The 21271-nt window shown below is 37.1% G+C and overlaps 1 long non-coding RNA gene across 2 annotated transcripts in view; it reads left to right on the top strand.

Annotated features, from left to right (window-relative positions):
• Nucleotides 1-21271, top strand: part of LOC138685150 (uncharacterized) — a 138028-nt gene that overhangs the window by 49334 nt on the left and 67423 nt on the right. For both annotated transcript variants that reach the window (XR_011324417.1, XR_011324416.1), the window contains 3 exons: nucleotides 2748-2836; nucleotides 4089-7571; nucleotides 18590-18666. This is a non-coding gene — a long non-coding RNA (uncharacterized lncRNA). The remainder of the gene's footprint in view (nucleotides 1-2747; nucleotides 2837-4088; nucleotides 7572-18589; nucleotides 18667-21271) is intronic.

Raw genomic sequence — 21271 nt, 5'->3', positions numbered from 1 at the left:
GGAGAACTGGGATTTTTGTTCCATCTCTAGTTGGTTGTATCATACAGCTGTGTATCTTGAAAGTACCTACATGGCTTTAAAATTGTCCCAACTCAATGAATTGTAATAATGGTGAAATTAAACTATATGAAACTATGAAACAGAACAAGGAAAACAGATAGCTCAGTTAGCATTGTATTTTTGGAGCACATCATCCTTTTTCTAACATTGCATGCTTTCCTTTTTTCCCTTTATAGCTGACACTGAGGTGTCTGTTCTGCTTTAGTCTGTAATACATCTTCTGAGGCATGGTGTTCCAAAGAACTCCTTCTGCTGTAGATATCTGAGATCAAAGCCAGTACCTATTAAACATGCTAATGAAAAAACTTTAAAACCGGTTTAGTACATAAGTACATTTCAGCAATAGGAAAATGTTACTCAGCTAACAATAGTTTTCATGTCAAATGCAATGCAAAACAGTTGATATATCTACAGCACAAATTAATTCATTTTATGAAGTGGACTGAGTTAAGGGACATAAAAAGAATTGCATTATGCTATTGTGGTGAGTGTTGAACAGCCCATTCAGGTAGTTTGCATTTGTAATTCTCCTTAGAATATTAGATGTAGGAAATGTTCCAGTTGCTCAATTACATTTAACATGGCAAATTAGTTCAGGCAAAATATAGCTGTCCCATTCAATTCTAAAGTTAACTTTTCATAGAGTATCACGGTGCTGCGAGTAAATCCAGACTACTCAATCTAATGCATAATTAAAAGCTGTAATGCTATAAATACATACATTGCTCAGATGGGTACTGTAACAAAGGTATAGCTCATTAGTGTTTGCCTAACTTTGTTTATATTGCTAAGATTAACAGCAGTCTAAGCAACGTCGCGGACACTACAAAATCCTAAAAATTTCTGAATGAGGATTGAGAAAATACTATGTGTAAAGTACATCTTGGGTAATCTGTGTGGATAAAATGTTACCTGCCAGTGGAAAATGTACCTTCTGTCAATTTTTTCATCTCCTCCCTAATGTCTCTGTTCCCTGCATCTCAGTGTGTTGAGCTGGGCTGCATGGTTCAGCGCAGGAGAAAAGCAAAGGATAGTTTATGGGAGAAAAGAATAGCACGTGGTCTCCCTGTTATGTTGCTGTGTACTTACCCTATGTCTATCAAACACAGAGACATAAAAGAACTCCTAACAGCTCTTCCTGGATGATCCTACAGCACTAGTTGGAATGTAGTCTAGAGAAAGTACTTCTCGTGATGCATAAGGAAGTGTAATCATCCCATCAAAACATGAGAGAATTTTATTAATCTGTATTAAAAAGACTAATGAAATGGAGTATGATATTGTGCCAGCTGTGGCTTAGAATTCTCTGTTCCTTTGAATTACGAAGCCGGAAAACCCACAATCAGTGCAGGGCATAGAAAAGATGGAGAAGGAAGTGATTTAAAAGTGTTTTTTCATTTCTCAAATCTGAACGACCTGAGGGACCAGTTCAATTCTTGGTTTAAAGAAGAGCAGACATCTGACATCCTGTAGCTCTCTAAAAAATACAAGTTAAAAATGTCTGGGCTGTGGGGATAGAAGGCACATGACTTTTTTTTTCTTTTTTCTTTTTCATTTTGATCTTTAACATGTAGGAATTCACTAATGCAGGGAGATTTCTTCCATGCCTTGTAGTAGACAAGTTACATGGGTACATCAGAGGTCTGATCCTGCATCTGTGAGTCTCTATGTTCAGAAGCAACAGTTTATACACATTTTGGTCATGGCACTTTGTGGTTCTTACCATCTTCTATGGCATTAAAACAGCTGAGAGATTTTAGTGATTCTGGACCTCAACTGTGTGTGTTGCAATCAAATAAAAATAGCTTTCAGGAATGGCAACCAGTATGACATGTTGATATAGAAACTGTTTCCTACACAAGAAGTTGTAACACCAGTCCTGAGCATATTTATGTTATGCATTTTAAAGTGCACTGACCAAATATTCTGAAGGGAAAAGGCATATGTTATTGTGGTCCTGGGGCAATACTAGAGCTATAAGATTGATTTTATTTGGTATTTATTCAGCTATTCTGGATTAACTATATCATTACTCTGCAACACTGCATTATGCAAAGCCCTGATATCCCATATAGTCTCTATCAAAATATACCTCAGTGTATAATTATGCACTCAACATAAAGTCAAGATGTAACACCACAGGTCAACTCAACCTATGAAAGTGTGCACCAAAAAACATGCTTTAGGATTCCTGAACACAATTTTGTGAGGCAGGTTGTTAGGTTTCAAGTTTTGTTACTCAAAGTTTAAGAATGGTGTATTTCTACCACAGTCCGATAGCTTTTCTTCTAACAGGTTGATACCTGCTGAGATGCATACAAATGCCTGGTTAACGCAGGTCAGCGGAGCTCACCAGGTTTGGTCTGAGCCACTTAGGTAAAAGAGACGTTACAAACAGGGCCACTGAGGTTAACAGCTGTACAGGGTTCATCTATGTGAAGTAGTTATAGAGCAAGGGACCTACCACTTCAGAAATTACCAGTCTCTCTTGAAGTTAAGTATCTGTAGTTAATTAAAAGGGCAATATAATTTTGTGGCAAAATCCCAGGGCAGGTAGGTTAGTGGCAGGGAGGGAAAGGGAAAGCCTAGAGGTGATCTCGCAAATGCACTTAGTGGTATTTGTGCACATTGAATAATAGTTGATAAGGCACATAAAAAGCCATTGACATTTTAATATCCTTTTACAGGTTGCTGTGTCTATGTGAAGATGTACACCTGTGAGTTTTTCAAGCTCAATTAGAAATACCTTCCTACAAGGATCCCAGAATTAGTATTGGTAAGGGAAGCAAATGCCTTTCTGTCTCTAAGAAACAAATAAATCACAGATGAGTGTTCCCCTTTCCTGATAAATTATCATGTTAATGCTCAGAACTATCAAAATTTATTTCACTTTATTATTGCAACAGAACACCAAATTAAGATTTTGGATAAGTTCTATATTTTTCCTGTGTAATCCATGGCATTCATTATAGTTCAAATAACTAAAATGTATGGGAGAAGACATTTATTTTATAAGCATTTAATAAGATAATGTGTTTCACTGAAATGTTGAAACAGAATTTAGGAGCTGGTTAGACATGTCTGCTGTGTCACCTAAGCATGAACTTGAAGAACTCAAGGAATTTGGGGAGATGTAATGCTACTGACATTATGCGTGGCAATGTGGTAACTCAGAAATTAAAACTATACACACCACTTGTTTTCAAGTTTGGTATCACACCTTTATCTAGCATATAATTAGTAAAAACAAAAATACTCGTCAACCACCCCTACATCTATATAAACTTGAAGATGTTTATCTTGAGCAAAATGTTTTCCCCGATGAATAACTAGCATAATCAGTTTTCTTTCATTTTAGTATTTTTTTAATTCCACTCAAATCTGAGATTTTGATATAAATTATTTATATCAAGAAGTAAACTTGTGTTTTTAATGGATTACCTGTGGAACAAAGCATGCAGTAAAATAAATAATGGAGGGGAATTTTTAAAAACTGCAAACTGACGTTTGAAATGTCAGAATTTGGATGTTTCCTGTAATCAACGTTCTGTGATAAACGAGAGCAGTAAACGTAAAGATCCTTGGTTCAAAGTGTGTGTAATCAAAATCCAATGAGAGATTGATGGCATTTTGGTGACTTTTTCTGAATAGGTCAAATGACAACATTTATGGGAAACTTTTCTTGTGCTTGGCGGATGATTATAAATAGATTTATTACATTTTGGTGTTCTAGCTGTGGAGGAAAACTATGCCTATATGTGTGAGGTCTATATATTTATATGCATATGTATGTACTTTTCAGTCATTCACCCTTGTAGGTGTGTAAATTTTACACATAAAAATATGTATACACGTACCTTTATGTATATATATGTATTGACATTTTAAGTTAATATCGTCATTAATGTTCATAAGTCAGTGAAATGTTACTTCAAACATATAAAATGTTCTCTAGTTATTTTTAAGTTCTTCAGAAGACAATAGGAGGATCTAACATGAGTGGGAAATTGTTTTCATTCTGCCAACAGTGACAACATATTGGAAATGAAATTGTCAACAAAGGCTCGTATTGCATCATCAGAATCCACTTAACACTTTGTGGAGAGCAAGAGTCTCACTTTCAGAGGTACATTTTAGGAATAAGTCCACCAAGGCGTTTTGGTCTGAGTAACTGTTGGAGAATGTTTTTATGCTTATATTATGCAAATTAGCACCAAAAAGTCCAAAGTGATTCAAAATTGTAAATGAATAAGACATACAGTCATCACCAGGACATCAGCTTTTTGATGTCTGTCCTGCAGTTTTATAGTTCAATTGATGAAAATACGCTATTCTATTGATCATTTTTCTGAGTGATTGATATGATTTTTTTTGTGGCAAAAATGCATACATGTGTTCAGCTTTCAGCAAGGACCTGCTCTACCTGATTTTTCTTACACTTCATTACAAAAGCTTCATATGCTTGTAGCTTAAACATAATTGCTTAAAAAGAATTCAATTATTACATCAGTCTTATTGTGAATTACTAGGAAATCATATAGATAATGTTCACTTTGGCTGGACTGTGTTTTATAGGTGTGAGAATTAAAATCAGGTACACTAGTTGCAGGAAATAAACATTTATTGAAATATTTAATGAAACGAACAAAATAATTTGTTGAATATTTGACTGTTTAAGGTGTATGTTGTAATTTCTAATTAAATGCTGTTATACTTTTATGAGGTCAAAATGTTTTCCCCAAATTCCCGACTGCCAGTGAAAGCTTTTGACTTGTCTTATATAAATGTTATTTTAGAAAGAACTGGAAAGAGTGGGGGATTCTGTAGTGTATGGATGCTGTATTAGTAAAGCTTGTTCTTTTATGTAGTATCAGCTACAAAAAGATAATTTGTAAGGCATGTTATAGTTCTGTAACTTTTATGTTGCCTCCAAAATGCTGCACGTTCAATGAAAATGGGAATCCAAATACATGAGAGAGTTTATTGGCAGCTCAGCTCTTATTAGACACCAGAGCATCCACACAGAAATAGTCTCTCAAACTGTTTCTCACTGAGGAAGCTCAGTGAGAATTGGCAATTTTGGACAACTGGTAGTTGAACCACAAGGCATAAATCCCCAGGGACACACTTTCACTAGTTTTACTGTTCACAGAACTATTTGCTGCCTTAATGGAAATTCAAATGGAGATCCGAGAGCCCAACTCAGTTGTTTGCTCCTTTTGCATCATTCATCATTAATGAACTAACATGGATAATAATATAATCACTCTGATCATAGTAAACAGCTTTGATGGCTCTGGTGACAAGTGACCTGCTCACATGCTCCTTGCTCTACTGGGTCTGTGCTTTTAAGAGTAAAAATGGCATGGGGAGGGGAAGAGAAGAGATTTAACTGAGTAAAATATCAGCTATAACTGGACATAGAAATAAACCTGTACAAAGGTAAGCAGTTTTTACCATGACACCCCAAAGAGCTGAACTGCAGTTTAAATTAAATGAGACTGTTTCCATATGAGAAAACAGCACTATGTCTTAGATGACATATTTCATTGATATGCAAGTATATAATGCTGAATTGTAGTGATAAAAAGCACAGGTGCTCTGATCTTTAAGTGGCCTGTTCTATTAATATTTCTTTATGGTATGCAGCATTAACTATTTTTGGAACTATCCTAAACTTAAATGTGTCAGTTATTATTTCATACCATTATTCTGCAGTCTGAAGCTTGAGCTACAAGTTGTGATGTGTTGTGCTTTTATTTGCATTACCAGATGATTTGATATTGCAGACAAATGGGAGCTGGAGTCAAATTTTTCCGACATTGCTGACTGATGCATTTTATATTAAATAAAGTCAGTAGACACAGGCCAGGAATATTGTATCTCATGATTATTATAACTTGTGATTGAAAGATGGGTTACATTAAGACAGCTTTGTCACAATCTTCCTTTGAAAGACAAACTAAATATCTTTAAATTCAGGCAGTATACACAGCATGTCAAGCTCTTGTCTTTCAAAGTAGTGGAAAGAATTGCTTCCTTCCTTAATAGTTTTGGTCTTCACTATAAATAAGCTTTTACTAAATGATTCCTCTAGCAATAGGATGGATGAGAGTAGTAAATTAGAAGCATACAAGTCAGTGAATATGTTAAGAATGCAACCATTTATTCACTTATTTTTATACTTTGGATAAATTTTCAGCACTGTGTCCATGTGCCTTTATTATACTAAGGAGACTTGCATTTTAATTCACTGCACATAGCAAAACTTTATAAACCTTTGCCAAAAATAACAAATGTCATAACCTTGCATGCTCCAATCTATTGTTTAACCAAAAAGGTATGAATATGTCTTAAGACCTTAAATCTATCACGTTACATACTTTGGTATTAACACTGGAGTTAATGTGAGCAATTATATGTAAGATGGCCCGCTGTTTGGGGATTAAATCTTTGGACTGACTTGTCAGGTAAGGAGTAAATATTCAGAAGAATAGTGACTTTCTTCATGTGAGTTAATGTTTTGCCCACAGTTTTATACTTGTCTTGACAAATCTTAGTTTTTTTTAATAAGTATCAAAGAGTGAATCAGGCACTTGGAGATGCAGTTACTGAATTTTGCTTTAATAATTTAGTTTGCAAATGTATATTGCATTTGCAGATAGTGAGGTCAGGCCTTGATTTAGCTTTAAAAATATCTGTCATGGTAAAATATTTGTCCTTACAAATTGAAACAAATTGTTCAGCTGTCAATGGAGAAGAATATTTCAAGACTTTTTTTTTTTTCTTTTTGGCTGGTACTTTTTACTGATAAAATCAGTGTGGCGTTTACCTGGGGAGATGCTCTGTCGGGGATATATTTTGAAATGAAGTGGAAACAGAATTCTGAGACTTTTTATGAAATGCTAATGCTATGAAACAGATTTGAGAGTTCTCAGGAAGTTGCCTTCATTCATACATGAGAAAAGTTCATCTAATTTATGTGAATTTTAATGTTTATCTCTTGTTCTCTTGTCTTCTCTTCAACCTTAGTGAATTCATAAACTTTTCATGATGCCCCATGTAAAAACTTCTGTGTGTACTAGAACAAGCATCAGCTACTTCATTAGTTGTGCGAGACTGTCCTGGATTTTATGAACAAATCAATTCTGGTTCAATAAGATTACTATTGGGCTATCAGAAGCTGCCAATAGAGAGTGTAGCAATAATAAGCAAAATTCTTTTAAAGTTGTGGGGGTTTTTGTTTTTTTTTGGGGTTTTTTTGGTTTTTTTTTGTTTGTTTTTTTAAAGAAAGTGTACATGCCTGAGTTAAGATTTCTCTCGTAGATTTATAGGCTCCAGACTTAGTATTAGAAAGTGTGTGTTTTGTGAAAGTTCATCTAAAGAAACAAACCCCACCCAGTTGGCTGTTAATGGCAAGCTTATCTGAAATACCATCAAATGCCACCGTTTTGTCCTCCTGGCGCGTATATGTGTCTTTTCACTGTGTTTGGCCAAAGATAATTATGATGGTAAGTAGTGTAAGAGTTGTGTTTTTGGGAAGATGGTAAAGATATTTCAACCAGTTTAATCCTAACATTTCTGTAGCTTTACCTGATAAGGAAGTTCTAGTAGAAAAAATGCTGTGGTAATTTGTAAAGGAAACTTTCTACTATCATTATATTTTCAATTGCTGAAAAGATGTATGGCATTGAGAAATGCCAGTTTCGAAAGAGAAAGGTAGCTTAATTTTTTTCTTTTCAGTGGTTCTTTAGATACTTCCATAAAAAGTTTGTCATCATTTTGCTTTCATCAATCCTTTCAAAATGCTGATGCTACCAACTTTCAGCTTTGTAGAAATAAACAATTCATGTTCATACAACACAGTTCTTGATGCAGAAGTATAGATATCTATAGTTATGTGGTGGCTTGCTGTTTGAAAGGATATTTGAAAAATTGAATTCAGATGCACTGAATTCTCTCAGGACCATTTCATAAGTTTGACCCACAGAAAAATTTCAGAAAAGAAAATAAATACTTCCTGGCTATTTTAGGCTTTTTAGTCTATAAGCACTAGAGTCAGCTCCACTGAGACGGGAAACATCAGCCTGATGTGATACAAATTTTGCATTAGCACAGAACAGTTGAAGAAACGCTTAAACAACTTATTACAGGTAGGTTAGCACATAGAGGAAGCATGACCAATGCAAAGGGAAAACATCCAAACCCACCTATGCCACAAAAAGCTTTTGCTGCCTCATAGCCACCTATTTTCAGCTCAAGTTAGTATATACCTATGTCTTTGCATGGGTTTTAGCATGACAGTCAGTGCTAGAGGGTGAAAAGGCTTGAATTTTATTCAGGTGAAGGGCAAAATGCACTTCTCTGAACACTGTTAAAACCATGAGGTTTGCGCTGGGCTAAGAGAAGACAGCAACTCAGCACTAACAAAGCTAATACAAAACAGCACACCCGTCTTTAATCGGAATATAGGACAGGCAATATGCTTTAGTGTGCAAGCAACTGCAGCTGTTTTTCTGAGTTGTAGTCTCCATCCCTGAGCTACTGTTGTCCGAAAAGGCAATAAAAGTGACATTCCCTAGCTTTTGCTTCTCATTATTGAAGGTGAAAAATGACAAAGCAAACAAAACGGGTGGTTGGAAATCCTACTGTCAAGTCTGATAGAACTATTTAATTTGATGCTTTTGCTGGAATCTGATTCAGAAAATACAACTACAGAGAACTAGGAAACACAGTTAGGAGATACTATATAGTTTTAGGAAAGAAAAAGTAGGTTCCTTAAAATTTTTATCTTGGCTGGGGCATAAGCAATGCTTATGTAGTCACATATTGCTGACAGAGGTGGTGACACAGGTTAGGCTCCTGATGGGCTACCAGTAGAAATCACAAGGAATAAGGCTTGAAGGACTGGACTGCTACAATATGAGCAGTGACTAGTGGATGGTGATAAAATGCTGCAAATTACTGGGTGTGAGATTTATAATGGTTTTCTTCAAGTACTCCAAGTACAGACCTGTCAGTTGAGTGCATGAAGCAGATGTTTTGACTGCTGTGATTTGAGACCAGTATGGTGATAGTCTGATGTATGTCCTGGTTTCAGCTGGGATAGAGTTAACTGTCTTCCTAGTAGCTGGTACAGTGCTATGTTTTGAGTTCAGTATGTGAAGAATGTTGATAACACTGATGTTTTTCAGTTGTTGCTCAGTAGTGTTTAGACTAAAGTCAAGGATTTTTCAGCTTCTCATGCACAGCCAGCGAGAAAGCTGGAGGGGTACAAGAAGCTGGCACAGGACACAGCCAGGGCAGCTGACCCAAACTGGCCAAAGGGGTATTCCATACCATGGGACGTCCCATCTAGTATAGGAACTGGGAAGTGGGGGCGGGGAATCGCTGGGTGTCAGTCAGCGGGTGGTGAGCAATTGCCCTGCGCATCATTTGTACATTCCAATCCTTTTATTACTACTGTTGTCATTTTATTAGTGTTATTATCATTATTAGTTTCTTCTTTTCTGTTCTATTAAACCATTCTTATCTCAACCCACGAGTTTTACTTCTTTTTCCCGATTTTCTCCCCCATTCCACTGGGTGGGGGGGAGTGAGTGAGCGGCTGTGTGGTGCTTAGTTGCTGGCTGGGGTTAAACCACGACAATGTAAAACGAGCAGCAGTGGACTCAAATGGGGTTCATGGCAGATATATATACAGTAACATATTATATGTGGGATGAGCAATTTACTGAAGATTCAGAGCTCAAGTTCTGGCACTAAGATATCAATCACATGAGATTTGTATTGAGAGGTGTTTGTTTTCTGCCTACAGATAAAAATCTCCTGTGAATGACTTGAGATGTAAACCTGCCTAACAGCCTAAATGTGAGTCACAGGCTTTTCTTTTCTGCTTTGTCATGACAAGTATATTTAAAATATACTTGTATATACTTTATAAAAAGTGTATTTGTATAAACTTTATATATGCTTATGTACATAAAAGTATATTTCAATCTCTGCTTGGGTACACGGGTAAGAACAGTGGTCTTTGTTGTACAAAACAGAATGAGAATTTTTTTAGTTAAATCTACTGTTTCTCTAAATATTCCATCTCTAAGATGTGCCATTTCAAAGCCCCAGTTATTCTTCCAAGACACTAATGTATTCAGAGGTATAATACGTCATGCTTGGTGGACACTGAATCTGAATGCAAAGGAAAATTCAGATGTTTAGTCTGTCTATATCCATGTAAAAATCTGATATCAATATGCTGAAAATTTGGTAGGATGAAATTGAGTGGTTTTTCTTTTGTTCAGGGCTATTTCTGCTTAGAACTGATAAAGTATTATTTTTGCTTTCTACATTATTGCAATTCTTAAACTTTTTCTTCAAATCATTATTTTTTTAATGCAGACGACATAATGCATTATCAGAGTACCTCTGACTGAAATAGTCAATTGTACTAGGAATTTCCTAGGATATGTGAATTTTTTATAAAGGTTCAACCCAGCGCCTGAAATGCAATTGCACTGTGTCTACCCATTGAGCAATTCTAAATAATGAAATTGCAATGATAGGAACTTCCATTCATGCCCATCAACACGCTGTGAATAGGAACAAGAATCCACCTGCACAGATCTGATTATTCCATCAGTGTTTGGCCTTGTAAACATAACCTGATGGTATGGCTTTTGTTAATAAAAATTAAAATTAGTGTTTCAATGATTTGATGGCCAAATGAAAAAGAGTTTTACTATTTAGGTGAAAGATGTATGGTTCAGACTTAAATAAGTTTTAAGTGCTTCAATTACTATTTGAAATTATAAAGAGCTTTTTTAAAAATAGATAATCTTTTGGTAGGCAACCTCGCAATCAGGACAGAACCACAAAATATCAGTTACTAGAATAATGGGTTCATTGCTGAGCTCAGCTCACAAGGAAATTAGGGTGGTTTTTTTCCTTCACACAGAAGGAGATAATGAGAGAAAAGGATGCCAGATATGGGATTAAATAGGGTAAAAAGTAAATTAGACTCTGAAGATATAACTTCATACACTAACATTAACCAGCTGATGAAAATGGGATTAACAATGTCATCTATATAATTATTTATTTGCTGTTTATAATGTTTGTGAAAATTCAAATGAATAGCAACCTCTTAAAATTTAGTTTCTTAACTATTTAAACATTTTAAAAAAAATAAATTGCAACAATAATAAAAGATCTTGAAGTCTGCAGAACTAGGACTAGGGGTTTTTTTACATTTTATCTTTTACCTGGCTGACATTACTAGGACATATTAAACTAAGGAATAAATACACAAAATCAATGTATTTTGTGTTTATATTTATAAAAGCTTTGGGAGAGATTTGTGTATCCTTTTCCTTTGAAAGACTGCAGAAAAATTGCAAGAAACATCACAAATGGCTGGAGGACACTGAATCTGAACAAAAAATAAAATTCAGATGTTTAGCCTGTCTATATCCCTGTAATAAATCTGGTATCAACCTGCTGAAAATTTTGGTATAATAAAATTTGATTTTTTTTCTTTTGTTCAGGGCTATTTCTGCTTAGAACTGATAAAATATTATTTTTTCCATTCTACATTATTGCAATTTTAAAATTTTCTCTTTTAATAATTGATTTTGTATTTTATGTTTTATCTGTGTACACATTACAGTATTTGAAGCACAAGGCATTCTCTTAATGTATCCAGCTGTAGAAAACAGAAGCTATTACATTGCCAGAGTTGCTGTAAAGAACACTGACATCCACATTGGAGGAAAGATAATAAAAATAAGTTATTCTAAATGGTAAAACATATGGTAGATTTCATTGACATAAACCTAGTAATTGGCATTGTTATATAATGGTAATTAAAAATCACTATAAAGAATAAGGTCTGATTCAAAGACTACCAGCAAGGCTAACTGTACAAGAAAAACAAATGTCCTTTGAGCGTAAATGGAAAGAAGATGATATTCCATTATTTGATACACAAATAATAGAGAACACACAGCATAAGCAGAGCTTTCTGAAAGCTACAGCAACTTGAAACTATACCACGGAGAAAGCCAGATGAGTGAGAAAAGCTATGTACAGATCCAAGATACGAGTTTGAAAAGCGTATTTACCTTCTGCTCTTCCACCTAGCTCAACACAACAGATTATGAAAGACAAAAGCATAGAAGACTACGTGGCTTATTTGATATGAAGTTTTCTGTATCTTTCTCTTAGCATGTATTTTTCTAACTGTCCTGATTCCCCTGCACTCTCTCACACATGACTAATGAATATGTAACTTTCCTTGAGCTCTCTAACTTTTCTGCCATCTTCGGAGGTCTTTGAACTGAACCCTTCTAGGCATTCCCAAAGGACTGAGGCACTCCGAAATCCTTTTCATATCTTTATGTGAAGATACTTTATCTCCCTTTTGTTGTTGTTCTGATCTGGTCTATTATTCACACAGAACCTTTATCTGCTCTTATGCCCAAGAGGTGGTGGATGAATGTAATTTTTCTGCAGCCCCCACTTCCACCCACCCCAATTATCTCTTTAAAACCCTAAGGATTTTTTTACTTAATTCTCTTTTCATGTGTCGTGATCATTATCTTGACTTCATCCCATTAATTGCTACCATACATCTTTATTGAATATTATAGTCTGAAAATGAAATGCAGAAAAACATTGTGGGCTTGATCACAAACATACTCAGTTAAATGTAATCTTTCCATCTGATTTTCAGTGGATTTAGAATTAGGTGATAGTTTCCCTTTGAAATAACTTTTCAACTAAAAAAAGTAGCTAGGCTTCCAGAAAAAGTTTTAATGTTATTTTCTGGATCAGTCTTGAAGTTCTTTGTTCCAGCGAAACCCTGGAGGCTGGATAGCTAAAGGAGCTTTGAATTAGCTGTCTGAAACTAATAGCATTAAATCAATTCCTACAAGAATATATTTAGGCTAAGCATTAATAATATGGGAGGCTGGATGGCATAATGATGGAGCACTGGCCTGGGATTTGGGAGATCTGGACTGCGTTCTTGGCTCAGCCAATAACTTGCTGGGCAACCTCAGGAAAGTCACTTTACTTACTTTTGCTGTATTAAAAAGTTCAGTGTGGAAAGTGTTTTGAACTCTTCTGATGTCAAGTGTTATGTCATCACCATATATATTATAACCATGTAGGTGAAATGTATTAAATATCAAGCAGAATGACAGTGGTGAGTGCCTGTGGTTAAAGAACTTTTTATGGAAACTGCTTGAGACTCCTGTCAAATCTATATTTCTGTAACCATATCATACAAGAAGTGGAAGGAATATGAAGATGCTGAAAGGTTTTTTGTCTTACAAATAGTCCTTTATGCTGATAAGAATGGTTTAATAATGATATATTGTACCATGTAAGATAAAAGTAGAAGGATGTATTGAGTGGCATTCTGCAGGAGTTTATTCTGGTTATTGCAATAGTCAGCCTTTTTATTAGGGCACAAAATAAGATGCACCAGGAAGGAATATAGAGAGTATCAATGATGATGGAGAGTGCTGGTCTACTGTTTTAGATAGCAATTTTATTGATAGGGACCACTGAGAAAGCTAACATACTTCATACCACTTTTTTTTTTTTTTTTTTTTTTTAAATGGATCAGAGTTCAACTGTGTCAGTAGGAATATCAGCTGCACATTACCAGTGGCAAAAAGGTAGAATCTGGGGGGGGAGAAATCACCAGAGACAACTGAGCAAGGTTCCATTTTTGAAATTGGTTGGACTTCGTCTCTCTTCACTGGGAAGCTAAGAATCAGGTGAATCAAATGGAGACATTAAAGGTTATCTTTGAGAAAGTGTGGAGGACTTAGTAGTCCCAGACCCTGAAAAAAAAAGGGGGGGGGGGGGGGGGATCAGAGAAATTAAAGACTAGTCAGCCTTCCCAGAAAAAAATACTGAGGAAACAATCAAATTGTTCCTAAGGAAAAAAACCCAAATGCAAGCCAAAACAAAAACAACCCAAGGAAGTGTGAAACAACAAAGATCAAAGATCTGTCAAGGGCATATTATCTGAGTTTCAAACCAACTTTTTTCTATGAAAGAATAGAGCGGCTATAGTAGAAGTAGTCAGTGTTGTGTACTTTGACCTTTGTCAGCATAACATGGCAGCTTCAAAAGTAAACTGGGGAAAGCATGTCTGAAGTTAAACTGCTCTAAGGTTGATACAAGACCATATGGAAAGCCACATTTACAGAGAGGTTCTTAACGATTCACTGCCAAACTCTCAAGCAGGATCCTGTGTACTCTTTGCAGCAGTACTCAACATTTTCATCAATAACTTGGATGATGAAACAAAGGCTATGCTTAGTAAATATGCAGACAATACCACCCTAGGCAGCTTCAGGCTTGTTGCAAAATTAAGAAAAAATTTCAAATAACTTGATAGTTTAGAGAAATGGTGTATTGGTTTTGTGTGGCAAGGTTTTGGTGGCGGGGGTGGTTACAGGGGTGGCTTCTGTAAGAAGCTGCTGGAAGCTTCCCCTGTGTTCGAGAGAGAGCGAGCCCATACCAGCCGGCTCTGACATGGACCCACCGCTGGCCAAGGCCGAGCCAATCAGTGATAGTGGTAACACCTCTGTGATAACATTTTTAAGAAGGAAAAAAAAAAAAGTTGGGACAGTGAGAAACAGCCGCCGGAGAGAGGAGTGAGAACATGTAAGAGAAACAACCCTGCTGACACCAAGGTCAGTGAAGAAGGAGGGGGAGGAGATGCTCCAGACGCCAGAGCAAAGATTCCCCTGCAGCCCGTGGTGAAGACCCTGGTGAGGCAGGCTGTCCCCCTGCAGACCATGGAGGTCCACGGTGGAGCAGATATCCACCTGCAGCCCGTGGAGGACCCCACGCTGGAGCAGGTGGGTTCCCGAAGGAGGCTGTGACCCCGTGGGAAGCCCACGCTGGAGCAGGCTCCTGGCAGGACCTGCGGATCTGTGGAGAGAGGAGCCCACGGAGCAGGTTTTCTGGCAGGACTTGTGACCCCGTGGGGGACCCATGCTGGAGCAGTGTGCTCCTGAAGGACTGCACGCCGTGGAAGGGACCCATGCTGGAGCAGTTCGTGAAGAACTGCAGCCCGTGGGAATGGCCCACGTTGGAGAAGTTTGTGGAGGACTGTCTCCCGTGGGTGGGACCCCATGCTGGAGCAGGGGAAGAGTGTGATGAGCCCTCCCCCTGAGGAGGTGAAGCGGCAGAAAATAACGTGTGATGACCGCAAACCCCATCCCTGTCCCCCTGTGCTGCTGGGGTCTTGGTGGAGAAATCCGGGAGTGAAGTTGTGCCCAGGAAGAAGGGAGGGGTGGAGGGAAGGTGTTCTGAGATTTGGTTTTATTTCTCATTACCTTACTCTGGTTGATTTGTAATAAATTGAGTTAATTTTCCCAAATTGAGTCTGTTTTGCCCGTGACGGTAATTAGTGAATGATCTCTCCTGTCCTTATCTTGACCCGCAAGCTTTTTGTTATATTTTTCTCTCCCCTGTCCAGCTGAGGATGGGGGAATGATAGAACGGCTTTGGTGGGCACCTGGCATCCAGCCAGGGTCAACCCATCACAAATGGTCTGAAAAATAGAATGGAGTTGAATAAGGGCAAATATGAGGTGCTGAACTTTTACAACGCTAACCAGCTGTGCCAGTTCAGAACAAGCTGGGTGGCTGATCTGCAGGGGAAGATCTGGGGTCTTACTGAGCATCACTAGTGGAAACACTTAAATGCTGTCAAGCTGTTGTGCAAAATACAAGCACCCACTGGGTGCACAAGAAGAAATGCGCCCTGCAGGGTAAGTGAAGGCACCCTGGTGAAATCCTATGTCCATTTTCAACACTACGCTTCGTGGAGGATGAGACTGGAGAATGGCAAGTGTAAGGCAATGATAATGACTGTACTAGTGAGGATTTAATGAACTGGTGTTATTTCATCTGAAGAGAAAAGATGACCAAGGTGCTACATGGTAATTGCCTTCAAATTCAGAAGACACTGTGCAAAGATAGGGCATAATTTTTCTCTATGTCCAAGTGAATAAGTCATGAAGTAATGAGCTAAAATCGATTTGAGCAACCAATTTAGATTAGACATTAAGAAAAAGTTTCTAACAATATGGGTAGTTCAGTGTGAGAATAGATTCTGTACTCTCCCCAGACAATCTCCATAACTGGAAATTTTTAAGAACAGGTTAGACTAATGTCTGAGTGATTGCTGTGTAGTTGACTCAGTCCACAATCCTACGTCTCATCAGGGAGGGCAGACGAGAAGTTGGAACAGCTACCTGGGATGAGCTTTTTGGGCTTTCATTCCAGTCTTTTTTTTTTTTCCTGGTGCATGTTCTGTCTTCTACTTCTGTTGCTACTTCAGTGTAATTTATATACAGCTAGTCTATGATAGTTTCATTAGAAGGGTAATGTAAATAAAAGTGGTGAGAAAAATATATTAATGTTTGTAAAGTACTTTATGAGCCTCATCTGAAAGGCAGTATATAAGCACAAACATTATTATGGGAAATCAATGAATAAAGTAATAAACCAAACTGAATAAAAAAATGAAACAAACCCCCCCAAAGTGCTATACTCTGCACATAAAAGCCATAAAATATATATTAACCTTGAATAATAACAGCCCATTTTCAGGATTTGCGTTTTTTTAAAAACTAATTCTTTCATTTACCAAAGTTCAAACAATTAACTACAAACCTATGTAATCAAAAGTAAAGTTTATTTCTTATTATCTATTCATATTGCAATCCTAGCATTTGAGATGATTACATACTATATATAAACACATACCTACTATGTAATCATTTAAAGTGCTGGAAACAGCATACAGGTAGTTCTAGATGAACATTGTATGCACAGAACATTAATAGCATTCCAGAGTGTGTCATATTATGAGAGAGTCTAATCTGTCCCTGAAAGGAATTTGACTTACTCATTAGTGAGATGAAGAAAAATGATTACAGTGAACTATTTTTTTTTTTTTACATCAAATAAGGGATAATCTTACCTTCATGATTTTTTTTTTTCCCTTGAAGAAAAAAACCCATGTTTTGAAGAAGAACCTGTTTTTAAAGCAGCTGCAACCAATCAATCACACTTGAATCCTATGGCACTATTTTTGTTGGTTTTACTTCATTGGTTAATTTTAAGATGACCTAATCCACTTCATAGCAAATAAATACGAATTTCCTATTTCTGAAATGGGAGTTGTTTCTCCGGTACATGTCCAGCACTCTTTGGATAGTTAAAGAACCAATAAATATGCAGAAGAGTTAACCAAAGAATTTTTTTAGTTGGAAAATTAATGAATAGTTCAGGCAACAGGGTTTGAAGGAAAAAGTAAAGGATCATAGCTTAAAATGAGCAAATTCATTAATCAGGAAGAAGGTAGACCAACAATCAACATTTTTTTGTTCATTAACATTTACAGGAGATATAAAATACATAATAACAAAAATAAACATCGTGTGAACAGCCTGTTCTTTTCCTTTCATAGCCAGGTTACTCAAATTTGTACTTTGTGTAATACTAATCCCAGCTGTAACTGGAAACAGTTCCAGATGCAGCAGCAACTTAAGAAGGACATCAGGAGGGGGTCCCAGAGGTAGTTTATGAAATGAATTAATGAAAGTTAATAACATATTCTACATTTACAAGTCCTTTCATCTGGGGTTCTTGTTTATAAACGTTGCCACACTGTTGCAACAGAAGAAAAAGTTATTGCATAAAATTCTCAAGAGTCCTACTGAGGCGGTGTACTAACTAGGCATCTAATGACCAAGTCACCTTAGAAAAGAAGACTTCAACACCTCAATTTTGATGAATTTATAAGCATTTAGATGCTTTCAATGTCTCCCAATTTTCTTTATTAAAGAAGGTACAAGTACAGAGAGCTCGGTTCTGTTCTCTCACCCAGCTGAGAGCTGTTGGCACCAACAAAGCTTAAATCCATGAGGTGTTGAATGCCTTCATAAAATAATCAGTAGGAAATGGAGACATCTGGTACCTGCAGCACCTTACAGGATTTATATGGTCAGAATCAGGCCCAGAAATACAATGTATGGGAAGTCACGTAATTGTGACAGAGAATCAAGTCTATAACCATGCCTATGCTTTTACCACAAAACTATTTTCCTGCAGTCACAGATTAATAAAATCCAGGGTAGGGCTTGGAAAGAAACAACAAACCAATTAGCTTTTAAGGATAAGTGAAGAAACCAAATAAAAAATTTGGGCTATCTAGGCTTTTTCAGGCAGAGAAACAACATTACTTGGAATACTTGTCCATGTAAAAAGCCACAAAGATTGAAGCAAAAGTAACAGGTATTGTCAAGAAATAATACTGTTTGCAACAGTATTTTAAAAGGAAGTGAAACAAGGAGAAAAAGCCAGAATTATTTACTTTGGTTTCTAACCTTATTTCCGATATAAATAAATTCCAAAACATAAGAGAAATTGCATTATTTTGGTGGAGAGAGAATCAGACAAACCATTTTACTTTCTTTTGTTTTCTCGTTTCTTAGATACTTCCTGGAGGACTTGGAGGACTGCCAGAACTGTCATGAGATGGTCTTTTGCCCTCTTGCATGGGAAGAAACAGGTCAGTTGCATGTGTTCGTCAAAGAAAGTTTAAAGATTTTCTTTTAAAGGAAGCTTCATCTATAAGCCCAGTGGTTGTGGCCTAAACCAACAGCAATACCCACAGTGAATGCCGGGGGAGGGCAACCTGGAAAAGAAGAGAGGTCTGTTGATATTTGATGAAGGGAAAAAGGAGGAAGTGAAAGGATCGATAGGCAGATGTGGAGCAAGGTGGTTTTACACATGTGTGGAAGCACTGACCAAACACAAACTGGTTACAGAGCTGTCAAGACTAGGGTCAAGAGCCATTGGCAAGCCAAGAGGGGCTGGTGGAGCAAAGGAAAGCGAGGCATAGGTAGTGGATGCATGTCACAACACGAGCTCTGTAGCAGTTTAAGTTGTTTTACTGGTGAACTCTCCAAATTTAAGTCTGGGTCTTGCTGACATTTGGATCTCAACAGTTGGGACTCCATATATGTTTTAGGGCAATGGTACAGATGTGTAGTTTGCACGTAAAACAAAGTATGGGAAGTGTTATGGTCTTACATCTGAGTGGTCATTTCATCACAAGTCCTAAAAGAATAGCTGTTATGACTATCATCTGGCAGGTGGGTTTCTTCAACAAACATCATATTACTTGAGGGAAGAAAAGGAGAATTATCTCCTGAATGAAGCTGAATGGTGATTCAAGGGGCTGTTTCTTGAGACTACAGAACCATGGAGTGGATCACCACTTTTTGGTTAAAATTTGAAGTATCATAATCTCTCAATGAGTGAATGCAATGAATTGTGGGAGTATAGTTGGGTTCTCAGTTGATGGAAATAGGCAGAGGGGGTCCATGCTGTCTGAGAAAGCTTCCCAAATGTCTAGGTTATTTAAAAGTGAAATACAGTAAAACTTCTTAGCAGTATTTGGTGTTGGGCACTGACGTAGAGTACAGCTCTCAGAACTGATGGTTTTATGGTTTCGAATAGTTCACTGGGATGCAATTTGGCTGGTTCAACAGATCTTGGCTCAGGATTTTACTGTGTTACATCATATTTGTACCAGTTCTTGCTTTTTGGTATTTAGCTGTAGTCTCTGTGCTCTATCCGGTAAAGGATAGCAGGAAATTGTGAAGATATAAGTGGTAATGAATCAACATCATTGTCTGGAAGCTTGAAAGTTGCTGACCACTGCCTCAAATAGATAGTCTCTTCAAGAGAGTACCTGGTTGTCAGACATCTTCATGTTTAGGCAGAAGACCAGATTCAGGCTGTCATTTGTCCTGTAGTTTAGAGTGGAGATTTCAGGAAGAAATGTGGAGCAAGGGCTTTGGGACTTCAGCATTTCCTGATTTGTCTGGTTGTGAGTTTGAATACTTCATCCTGAATCTGACATAGGTATTGGTGAATTTCTTTATGATCCCCTGTGATAATCTATAAATGAGCATAAAATCATCTCAATCTGGTTCTGGTTTTACTGTCAGGTGAAAGGATTGGAATTAAATGTTCTAGCTAAGATCTCTTCTGGACTTGACTTATGCAAAGAACACAACCAAAAGTGATTGAATATGACAGTGTTAATTTATTCTTCTGATGTTAGAACCTAATGCAAGACCCCCAATTATTTTTCAATCAGTATCAATGAAAAATGGGGGAATACACTGTGATTTCTTAAACTAAGACACTATTTATCTGCATGTTCCTTTTGACTCAAATAATGTTTAAGCTCAAAAAAATCAGAGGGCTGTCCTTAAAATGTCTAAGTCAACTATACCGCCATCCCTCTGAGGAAAGACAGTTTTACAGTTAAATCAGAAAAGTTTTTATGAAGTATCAAACTTCCCTGTCAATACACTTTGCCTAGCGCTTACTTTAATTCCCAACAGAGTAAAATAAGGTGTTCCTATTTGATAATATTTGGATCAGACTTATAGTGAGTCACAATACTACACTACAGTCTTTTTTTTTAAATTCTAATTTATAATTCCCAGTTCCTTTGTAAAGTTGACACAGCTCCATCTATCCTGAATTCCTCTCAGATACACAAGTCCTCTGTCAGGACTCTGTATTTCTAGCACTTGGATGTGATGCTTTTGCTGTTATCCTGTTGCACCACATCCTAATGTAGTTTTCCCAGTAAGAGGAAAAGAGGTGCAGAGAGCAGAATAGCCATATTTTTTTTAATGCAAGGCAGAACTGAAAAGTAAAGTATCAACCGTGGGCTGGAGGGAACAAATAGGCTTTAGCTTGTAGTTCATTCTTCAGGCTCCTTCCCTACCAGTGCAACTGGAGAGCTGTCATTAGTGTGGCACAGACTGGTGCATATCTGAAAGATGATTGTATAATGTGTTTTTTTTTCTTCAGAGATCCACTCTAAGGAAATAAAACGCCTCTATTTTTTTCACTTCAATGCGTTTACCGGTAGATGGTGCTAGCAATTGCTCCATTCACGGTGGTAGCATATGGTCCTGAGATCTCAAAAAAGCCATGTTTTATGATAGCAGCAAGAATTACTTCTCGTTGTGAATCTATATTCTGTCAAAGAATTTATGTTAGGCCTTGCTGAAGTGCTGTCATTTTAATTTAAGCTGGAGGTCCTCTGCAGCAGTCAGCTCCACAAAGGGTCTCACCTCATCAACAAC

This window comes from Haliaeetus albicilla, chromosome 4 (genome assembly GCF_947461875.1).
Source record: "Haliaeetus albicilla chromosome 4, bHalAlb1.1, whole genome shotgun sequence".
NCBI lineage: Eukaryota > Metazoa > Chordata > Aves > Accipitriformes > Accipitridae > Haliaeetus > Haliaeetus albicilla.
This window is presented reverse-complemented; position numbering and strand designations above follow the sequence as displayed.